This window comes from Colossoma macropomum, unplaced genomic scaffold (assembly GCF_904425465.1).
Source record: "Colossoma macropomum unplaced genomic scaffold, Colossoma_macropomum, whole genome shotgun sequence".
In the NCBI taxonomy this organism is placed as follows: Eukaryota; Metazoa; Chordata; class Actinopteri; order Characiformes; family Serrasalmidae; genus Colossoma; species Colossoma macropomum.
Genome location: NW_023494795.1, coordinates 27,454,537 through 27,464,269, shown reverse-complemented (window position 1 = coordinate 27,464,269; position 9,733 = coordinate 27,454,537). Strand labels below are relative to the sequence as shown.

At 38.7% G+C, this 9,733-nt stretch overlaps 1 protein-coding gene across 2 annotated transcripts in view; it reads left to right on the top strand.

Moving 5' to 3' along the window:
* fam184a (family with sequence similarity 184 member A) overlaps positions 1 to 9,733 on the top strand; it is a 128,911-nt gene that overhangs the window by 29,286 nt on the left and 89,892 nt on the right. The gene's annotated exons all lie outside the window — the stretch shown is intronic.

Sequence of the window (9,733 nt, the reverse complement as noted above, 5' to 3'; positions counted from 1 at the left end):
AAATCCCTCATTTCAGTCCTGCTGTAGTAGTTAATGTAAGCTGATGATGTTAACTGAGTAATGTTCACTAACGATGTTAAAAGACTTTCTACTTAGACTATCAACCAGTTCATCTCTAAAATGCTGGACTATACAGCCCATAAAAATACACCCAGTCTGTGACCTTGAGCTATGAGTGTGACCTTTCACCCACAAACAAATGAAAACAACCTGAAAATGAATAACCTTGTCTTAATTTATATATTTGGGGAAAGCACTTGTCCAACAACAGTTGCTATGGGAATTTGTGGACAGAGCATGGATAGCTTAAAAGAATGCAGAATATTTACGTTTACTTTTTGATTTTAATGCCACAATTCAGTTCAGATACAATCACTTCCTGAAGAATAATGTTTATTATAAAATGTTGAATTGAACTGATACATATGCTCATTATGCCTAAAATCTGGTCAATTTCTTTTTTACTGAATTTACTAATAAAACTCTTTATTGCTTTTTATCATGTTACATCATTATATAAAATTACTAATATTTTAAATAAAACAACTCAACTCAAACTTATAGAACTCAAAACCTGATATAATAAATCATTGATTCTGATTGAAAATACTTGCTTCTAGTCCTTATGGTCTGTTGTGAGAGCCTGGACCTCCTTCAAGCCACAGTGTGACCAGGATTCTGGTATGAGAGCAGCTGTGTTTGTGTGTTGCAGTGCAGGTATACTTTTGGACATGCTTGCTGGATTATCTGAGCTATAACAGTGGGAGAAAAGCTCCTTACACTCATGCTGGTTCTGGTGTTGACGGATCATTTCACCAACAGAGCTATGTGGAGTAAAGTGGAGGAGGGCAGGCATCATTGGGTGTTACTGTCGTTTTTCGACACGCTTCTTTAGCCTGGATTCATGCACATTTTCAGTGGATGGGGGTCACAGCCAGTGAATTTGCCCTTTAGAGCTGTCTGTTTTTTAAAATCAGACCATGCAAACATGCTTGTGCATTTGTTGTGGTTGTGTGTGTGTGTGGTTGTGTGTGTGTGTGTGTGTGTGTGTGTGTGTGTGTGTGTGTGTGTGTGTGTGTGCCAGCTGCCCTATCACCAGGAGGCCAAACAGTAAGGGAAAGTAGAGCATCGAGGTTGGTCCTGTGTTCCATTAACCCTTACAAGTCTAGAGTCATTATTGTTTTGAGAAGCTTTTTTAATGTAGTTACATAATTGGGGAATGTTTGTTTTTGTGTAAAAAAAAATAGTCATGAAAATTTGCCAAGTGTGGCTCCACAAAGCAAGACTATACGACTCTAACCTATTGAGCCCCCTAAATGATCAATGTAAATTTTTTGGCTAATCATTTTATTGCATTTTGTAATGACAAAACATTATATTTCACAAATATAACTGTAACAGGCTTGTTTCTACATATTTCTCCAACCCTTCCATCATCCCCCGACCCACCTCTCCCTGAGCAGCTGCTCCTGAGCAACCAACAATAGGATAAGTAACAAAGCAAGAGTGAACAGGAGTCTAATGATCAGTAAGTAGATCGTGAACAAAAAGACAATAAAAAACACTAAAAAGAAAAACTTCTCTTTTACAGAAGGCCACACTTAGGCATCACTATCCCCATCTGGTGATAGATGAAGTTGCTGATAAAGTCAAGAACAGGATTCCAGGGATCCTTTCAGCTTTCAGAGAGAAACTTCTATTCTAAAACATATTTGCCAGTTTGACATTAGTAAAGGGAGCTTTATGAGCACTTTACACTGCAGTAGGCCATGTCTGTGTTTATAGATGAGGGTTCACCTGGTCTAGGATGCCAGTCCAACGATTACCTGAAATAATAACTTTCATTGATAGGTCTGAAAAAGATAGGACACCATCCTTATACAAATCAATAATTGTAGCAAGGCTAATACTTGACCAAATACAGGATGCAGGGTAAGAGCAGGATGGGAGAAACAGGTGTTTTTTTGGAATGGGCATATGGATTGAAGCTCTATGTTAAACAAACTGTTTTCTGAATTGTGGCAAGATATTAATAGTATTGGTAACAACCCAGTTTGTAGAGGCTTTGTTGACTGATATGGGAAACTGAGAGCAAATAAATGTGTAGTGAGCTTTGCGAGTAGGAGCTTTTAATATGAGCCCAAGGCAAACAGTCATTAGACGGTTTGTGGTTGGCCCAGTATAAATGTTTGTGAATGTTGCAAGCCCAGTAATAATGATGAAAGTTAGGCAATGATAGGCCTCCTTCAGACTGGGGAGCTGAAGAATTGATTAGACGTGCAGGCTTATTGTTCCATAGGAATGAGTTCAGCAAATGGTTGACAAAGAAAGATTTACTGATGAAAACTTGGATGTGTTAAAAAAAAAAAAGTTACAAAATCTAAGAAGGGTAACCATTGTGATCAAGTTGATATTTAAGAGGGAATGGTGCCTTTGCTGATGGGTTAACAAAAAATAATTTGCGTTTTGGCAGACTTAACTTGTAGCCAATTTTCAGTATTGATGGGGGGGAAGAGATGGGGTTAGAAATGTGTAGAAGAAGGTCAGCTGCATAGAGGAGAAGTTTATGGACTACACTGTAGTGTGTAATGCCCTCAAATCTTTCCTGACTGCAGAGCCATATAGCTAATGGCTCTATAGTCAAATTAAAGAGCAAGGGGAGAGGGGGGCATCCTTGGCGTGTCCCACGATGCAGAAGAAACAGTGGTGACTACATACCTTTGGTATGTATGGATGCATCCACCTTCTCGAAAGCATTTTCAGCGTCAAGGGATACTACAATTTCAGGACAGCTAGAAGGAGGAGAATGAAGAATATATGAATCTCCTAGCATTTAAATTGAGTGTATCCCCTGTGACACAATGTTTTTTAATATAATTTGAAATGTGTCGAAGTTAATGTGATAATAACACATTAATATGATAAATGATTAATGCCATTAATATTGTAAAGCTGTTAATGCATTTACCTAGTTTGATTCTTCAAACCATCCATAGTTCTGGCCTAGTTCTGTGTTGTTACTATGGCTTCAACACCGTAGCCCTCTCCTTCAAATACAGCTTTTTAATGGTAAGTTTTTTTGATGACCCTCTTAATAAAATCTAAGTTAGCTCAAACTACTGTTCTTTTCACTGAAGGATGTTGAGTCTAAAATAAGCGAAACACCGCTGATGTCCAATACCAATACTGGTAATATCAGTAACATTAGACCTGAAGGACGACTTTAGCAGACTACACTGGACAGTTTTTTTGGGAGAACTACGGACAAAATAAACAAGATGTAGTGTAGCAGAATGTGAGCAAGAGGCTACAATCACAGAAGAGCTGGAACCATTGGTAATATGGAATATACACTTAGTCGGAACATGCATCCACTGTTGCTCTCATTGGACGTCAGTGAGGAAAGCTGTAAATCACACATGGTTTATGTTCAGCTTATGAAATCCTGCATTCACACACTGAAAATAATGTTATTGAATTGCCAAAAGTAAATAAATATATTCTGATGAATCTTTTTTGGCCACTCTCATGACTATTATAAATTGTACTGCTTATAAAATGGAAAAGTCTTTCTTTAGGTTTAAATTTGAGCAAATATGAGAAATGCAATTACTTGTGATTAACTACACAAACTAATGTGATTCATGATTAATTATTTAAATGGTCCTATATGAAATATAACCATGACTTAATTACATTATTCTGAATAGTATGTAGGCAGCAAGTAGACATTTTAGATACTGACCAGTCCTAATAACATGTAATTTGCAAATCAGTGATTTGATTGCATCATTGGCAATTTTCAACCACTCATGCCTCTTCTTTTTGGCATGAATTTGTTTGGAAGAGATTTGTTGGTGTTGGATTGCCTGTTGTGAGATCTGGGTAATTTAGGTCCAGAAAGTAAAAATCCTCCTCAGGTTTTTGTTCCAGCTGTCTGGACACCTCTGGTTTAAGCTAATTAGAAAAGCCAGGATCTGCGCGTCTCTGACTGTGGCATGTTTTTCGCAACTTTGATTATGTCTTGCACTGTGTACTGTTAGCACACTTTCTGTAGGAGAGTCGGGGACAGAATCCAGTAAGCAGCTCAGTTTAATGGGGGACTGCGGGCACACAGACATACTGCACGATTGCAGGAGAGCTAGAGCTGGGTTTACCAGCTGTACGCAAGTTCAAACATATGCTAGTTGTAAGTATTTACAAAGTTCAGGTTTGTGCATTACTAAATCAAAATGGGTCGCACCACACAAAACAGTTTTAACATTAAGCTAAGTAGTTAGTAAATATTGACACCTCCCTAGGCAGAGGTTGGAAAAACCAATAGAAACTACATAGAATGAACAATAAAACCAAAAAGTTAGACTGAATTTGGTTAACCAAGCTAAATACAGTTAATGCTTTAGTCTGTAATTTTACTGACAGCTCTAATCATCACACTTGTTTTAACTCTGAGCGTGAAGCTAATTAAGACTCAGCAGCTGCCGAAACATCTAAATTGATGCTGTTGTTGTGTCGGTAAGCCAAAAACTGTCATTTAAAAAAGCTGCATATTCAGTTGTTGCAAGGAAATATTAAAAATGAAACAATAGGCCTCATTTACCAACCATTCTTTAGAAGAAATTTCTTCTTAAAACACACTTTTGCAGTGTTCACGAACATTCTGACGTTCACCAGTGTTATCTTATTTGGGATTTGTTCTTAAGAACAGAATCTACACACACTTAAGAGCACAAAGGTGCCATGAATCTGAAGTAGACCTTTTCTTAGGACCTTTTTCAAGAACAAATTTAAAAAGTAACTTAGGAAGATACTGATGAATGAGGCCCATTGGCTGCAAGTATTCAGTTTCATTCAGTCTAACTTGTACACATCATTCTCTTCTATGAATGATGTTTATAGAATGACTCTGAACATTATTGTCATGTGACATATGCATTAGTTGTTACTAATTAAGACATGATTTAAGAACTAGTAGTGCAATCAGATCTAGTAAAAAGATAGTTTGAAACTAACTAGTGTTAATTAGGGACTTTAGTAAAGACTTTATGCATCAACTTAGGTATTAACTTATGCAAAACTGGGGCAACCCAGTTCTAGTGTCACCCTAGTTATTGCCTATCCCTGGATCTGCTACTGCTTTTCAACTTTTTTTAATCAAATTCACATCATAACAAAATTGCTTCTCTTCTCTTCTCCGCTTATAAAAAACTGATTTAATGGGTTGATCGTTTATAATCTGTACTTTTGACATACTTTTGACTGAATTTCGACTTCTTTCAAAGAACTGTGAGAGAGAAATAATAGATATAAACTGACATTGTGCTTTTGTTATTGTATTGTAGGGTTCAAATAGGGAAAAAAACAGGAAAGTTTCCTCTTGTTTCAGACAGAAGTATCTCTTTCAGTTGACACAGTGTTCTCATTGAGTCACTACTCTGCCCAATACAGTACACGCTAAATAACATGCTTTTTCCTTCTCATCTGTTGGGACGAGACCAGAAGCTGCACATGACATGACTAGCCTGTCTGTTTTGATATCTTCAGCTGATAGCATATGAAAAGAGAAACCCACAAAGCCGTGCTTGATTTGCTCAGCCAAGACACAATCTGTCATCTGTCTCTCCACCATGCTTCTGCCAACGGAGCCACACATCATGCTCCAAAACGTCCACAAACCCTCTCATCTACTAGCAATTACATATCGCACAGACTGCAGCTAGTTTGCTGCCCCTTGATGAGTAAGGGTGAATGAAATGCTTTTCTCTAAACAATGGAGCAGACAGACAATGGCAATTAGCAGCTACTTTGGCCACAAATGCAAGTTAATTTTGAGGTCACTCTAATGAGAAAACAACAGTGTGAGGACAAACACTAACTCACACATCGGCTGTTTGAATGTGTGTTTGTCTGTGTGGGTTTGTTTGTGTGTGTTGGCTGAGTCTTATGCTGCTCATCTGAACATTGTGTATACCAAACTGGTAAATACCACTTCATTCAGGTGCCTTGTTAAAACTTACAGCCACCACATGGAGAAAGAACCAAGATAATTAAGTTGTGGCCATGACTTAGTAAGACGTGGGAATGAGATGATTAAGCCTTGACCACAGCTTAATAAGGCATGATGTTGTTCCCACACCTTACTAAGTTGGGGCCATGACTTAATTTTCTCTTTCCCACACCTTACTAAGTTGTGGCCATGACTTACTTTTCTCGTTCCCACACCTTACTAAGTTGTGGCCACGCATTACGACCTCATTCCCACATGTAAACGGGATGTCATCAGCAGGGCTCCGTATGTGCCATTATGTTAGTATGACGTTATATTTTAACTATTTCTACAACTAATGTTAACATTAGCTTAGCCATTTAGCAATAAAAGCAACACTATCTCTGCCTTTTTAGTCACATCCTTAACAACGCATCCTTTTGCAATGTGTCTACGTTAAGGCATGCGTGTTTCAGAGTAGCAAAGTATGACAAAACATAGTAACTTGCAAATATAAGCAAAACAAATAAAATCACTGTTTCATTCATTTCTCAGTTTGTGCTCATCACAGTGCCTCCATCATTTCAAGTTCCATCTGTGCAACAAGCTATAATTTTGTTTATGATACAACAAAACATATCACCTCCTACGCTTCTTGTAGAGTATTCGGGGCCAGATTACCAATCAAGCCTACTGGGCATTTGTAAAGGGCCCTGGCAACCAGGGGGTCCTGGACTGGCATCATCATCTCTGTAGATTTATAATAGGTTGGCCAGGAGCCCTTGCTTGAGTTTTCAGAGATTTCAGATAATTGTTTTCTGTGTAGATGTGTATGAAGTAAAATTCAGTTAGCTCCTGACTATTTTTGACAGAGCTCAGACAACCAGTGTAAGCATGGTTATTCCAACATCACAGATAACTGAAACTCAAATCTAAAGTGGGTTAGTAAAAAGAAAAAATGATAACAAAAGAAAAGCCAGAGGATCAACAGGCAGTTATTACCAAAAGTAATACCTAGCAAATGTAACAATGGCAAATGTGTTTAGCGTGATGGTGACATTTCACTCCGACCAATCAGTGCTCTGTAGATTCCCATATCACCTTTTGGAGTCAGCTTAGCTTGCTTAGAACCACAAAAATAGTACCAGGTAACAGGTTTGTCTAATGGAAAACCAAAAAAGGCGAGTAGAGTCTAGTTGAGTTAAGCTGGTATCATGTGGTGCAAAAGCGGTTTAATATGTAGAATTTTTCACCACTGTTGTTTGGGGGAAGTGTAAGGGGGCGGGGTTAACCTTTTCAGTTCCAGGGTTTGTGGCATCCTAAGGCATGGTATTCAGTAACTACATTAAAAGCAATGCAAACTGGCTAAATACTTTTCAAATTATAGGAGTGAGAAAAAAGCTTGGACCTTCTGGCAAATCCTGACTGTTTAAGGGGTTAATCCATCTCCAAATGTATCTGTTGAAATGGCTGTGTGTATCATATGAACGTTTTAGAGTAGAGGTCCTCCATTCCGTGATCACTGGTCATTACTGTTCATGTAACTTATTGGCCAACTAGGACCGAAACTAGATTCAAAGCTCTGAATTCAAGGCTCTTATTGGGCATTATAAAGTGCTTTTTTAATAAACAATATGTAGAATTTTTCCATAATATAACTTTAATAACCTATTATTGCAGATTTTGTGAAAAGGGTATATTCTGACACATAGCCAGAGTGAATCTGGGAGCTTCCTGTCCCTCCAGCTCAAATCTGTCTCTTTCTGGTCCCTGAGGTTTAAACTCATGCAGTTATGGTTGAGTATTATTTGAGATTCACCTTTTCTGTCCCATGGCCCTCGCTGCCCTTATCGCCTGCAGGCATACTGGGCCTGGTCCTCCGGAGAGGGGGCTGGGGGTGTCCCGGATGGGGCTGTGGCTCTAAACGCTGAATCTCATTAACACAGCACGGCTTTGGAGCTTATCGCCCATGCGCTGCTCCGTGCTGCCCGCCACTCTCAGAAATGGAAATGCCGAGTGAAAAATTGAGGAGCGGATGAATAATGAAGGAGAGAGGCTTACGCTGGAGCGCAGAGCTGACTCACCGCCGTGTACAGAAGCAGCATGACGAGCGCTCCAACGGCCTATTTTAGACCCAGCTTGGGGCTGCTCCTCCTCTTCCTCACTCTCCTTCTTTATCTCCCCCTGGGCTGGGTGGGTGGAGCATTGGGCGGTTTGTCAGGCGCATCCAAAGCTGGGCTGTGACTCACCTCTCCTGTGACAGAATGTGAACTATGGGAGTAGCGTTGGGCAATGTGACTATATGATATCGTTGTCAGGATAATTTATGTCATGATAAGCTTTCACGAGTGGTTTAACATCAGTAGTTCTAGAAGACTGGCCAATTGCATGCTAAAAAAGTTTAGACTAATTGTCTGTAAACAACCGATAGTGTTACATTGTCATATGAACCACATAGTAACATGGTGCTGATGGGCTGTCATTGTATTTTGTCACAGTAATTGTTAACAGCTTATAAAATGTCAGAGTTTTTGTTTTTTGGCCTTACATTGTGTCTCAGATAAACTAGATGTCATGATTAGACATGTGCCAATATTCCATAACAAGATATGCTGTGATATTCAGTATATTTTTATGTTCTCTTTTAATTTTAGTCAAACAAGTAGCAGTTTTAAATTGAAAAAAAAAATGTCTGCAAAAAAAAGCTTGGATATGGTAGAAAAGTTGGTTTTTCAAAAGAACAATAAGAAAAAACTGATAGAATTTTTCAAATAAGTGATGACATATTAGGAACAAACATTATGTGTTTTGGTCTTAAACGTGTTTTTTAGAACACATTTATGTGGAGAGATAATAAAGGAAGAATAGTAACCAAGGATAGAGTATTTTTCAGATTTAGCACTACCATTATCAACATAACATATAAAAACTCAGAAGACACATGTAGGTTCACTGGATGGTAAGTAAAATGGCTATATTCATGTTGTAGATATCGTGACCTCTGCTTGCTATCATCACCACTGTAAAGAAATCTGAGTCTCTCTACAGTGCACCATTTCATGTCAGATTAACCTGAATGACACGTCTCAATGATTAAATTATTGGTAAAAAGTTAGGTAATTATCATTCTGTCACATTTTGATATTGGCACATGCCTAGTTACTATACATTGTATCGCAATGTCATATTTTTGTGATAATGTTGCGTGTGGGTTGCACGGTCGGGGTCGGCCCGTGTTTAGATCCTGCCTCACCCTGCATGTGCTCCGATAGATGCAGTTCCATAAAACATACATGAGGTCACATTTGCATATTTGTGTGCTTCGAAGTTTGGGATGCGGTAAATTATGCACACTTGCTCGCTATACTCGGCGCACAGGCGTGCGAGCCATTAATTATTTATCAGCCTTACGTAGGGTCTCTCTCTTTGACAGTCTACTCCTCTACATGTGGAAAGCTCCTTTGAAGAAATGTGTACATATTTTCACAGAAGGACGTGTTGCGTGAACTTGTTTTGGCAAAGACAGCACAATCATTTTTGGCTCTGCTTTTAGAAAATCCAGCATGACTGTGAAACAGCTGAATGACTGTGAAGGTGCGAATGTGATAATATTGTCTGTTTCATCTTCAAAATCTTGCTGAATCATTTGACTCATTTCAGCAACAGCTCAGTTTGAAACAGCGGTGCATTCAGATTGCTTGCTTCTCCCTAGAGGCCCCAATTACATGCCACTTTGCTGTGTTTTGC